Source organism: Cynoglossus semilaevis, chromosome W (assembly GCF_000523025.1).
Source record: "Cynoglossus semilaevis isolate Cse_v1.0 chromosome W, Cse_v1.0, whole genome shotgun sequence".
Taxonomy (NCBI): domain Eukaryota; kingdom Metazoa; phylum Chordata; class Actinopteri; order Pleuronectiformes; family Cynoglossidae; genus Cynoglossus; species Cynoglossus semilaevis.
In genome coordinates, this window is record NC_024327.1 from 11,627,759 (window position 1) to 11,629,206 (window position 1,448).

General features: G+C 38.8%; 1 pseudogene; it reads right to left on the minus strand.

Annotated features, from left to right (window-relative positions):
* LOC103397202 (thrombospondin-4-B-like) overlaps positions 1-1,189 on the minus strand; it is a 14,918-nt pseudogene extending 13,729 nt beyond the window's left edge.
* Positions 1,190-1,448: the final 259 nt, after the last annotated feature.

The following is a 1,448-nucleotide window of genomic DNA, read 5'->3' on the forward strand; positions in this document are numbered from 1 at the left end:
ACATAATTTGGTACATTTAGAGTAAAAAACTAGATATGTAACTTGCTGTATCACATTATATATTAATACATTATTATAAATATATATTATATATATATAAATAAAATATATATAATATAAATATATATAATATATTTTCCAGACTTCCACCCAGCCAGTTCCATTAGTGGCTTTCTCATTACTGTATTATGGTAGCACTTTTTATATTTGGAATTACAGATTTGTTAGATTTGTTTGTGTTTTATTATGTTTTTGTTCAGAAAAAAAAGAATATTTGACCATTGTGACCCAATGTATCAAATATGATACAAATTGAAACTCATATATGGAAAATTATATTTGATTTTTTTTTTTGTTTGTTTGTTCAGACGGACCAATAAAGGGTCCAAGTTCAAAGAATTGGAATTTTATGTCAATTATTTAATGGTTTGGGCTTTACAGGGTTAAGGAACTCAAAGATCTGGTGAACGGATTGAACTTCTCTGCAGAACGAGATTCCCTACAGTGAAGGATGTGTAGAAGGCAAGTTGGCTAAGAAGCCATTCAAATCGATCAAATCGAATCGAGTAAAATATTTTGTGACTATTGTTGATGATTACACAAGATGCTGCAAGGTATACTTCATGAAACAAAAGAATGAAGTGCTAAGCAAATTCAAGGAATTTGAGAGAACATTCTCAAATGAGTCAGGACTGAGCGTCATCTTCCAGCATTCTCACATAGCCGCCAGCCTCTCTATCTTTGTAGGTCCGTCAAACTCATCTCTGTTTCGGATTGTTCTGCTACGTTGCTATGTTAATCTTTCCAAGCACAGCTAGCTTGGTGCAGTTTTCCATGTGAACTCTGGATCGTTCATGCTTCTTGATGCGTTTGGAGAGGTGCTTCAAGTCGGTTTGTCCTTAATGTGTCCACGTCAAATCACATTTGTCACTTTTGAAAAGAATGCAGGGAAAACAGAAAAGTGCATTTGCTATTCCACAACCTGCCAGCCACGACTTGCGCTCAAACCAACTCCTGCAAAAACTCTGGTTTTATTACTTTTCTCCTTGGTCTTCTGGCTGATGATAAGGTCAGGCTTGTCGGGTCCCAGCTCCTTAACACGGATTTTCTCCTCCATAGTCCTTCTTGAAAACGGGTAGATGAATAACAATCTGACTGAATTCGGCGTAAGGTGCACGTGGTTCGCCATCATTCCGCTGACTGACCGCGGACTACAGCACGCACAAGCCCTGAGCGCTCAAGAATCTTGTGTTATTTTCTGCTGCAGGGGCGACTTTATCAGCGCCCCAAGGCCATACATTTCTGGGACACTGATTGGACATTAAATGTATTTATCTGCCCCAGCAACTGTACACGATTAGCTATTACGCTGCGCTGCTGGGGTGCTGGCCAGAGCGCCCCAACGAGACTGAATGAGATGAGTCTGTCTGTGGAAATTCAGTGGTGAA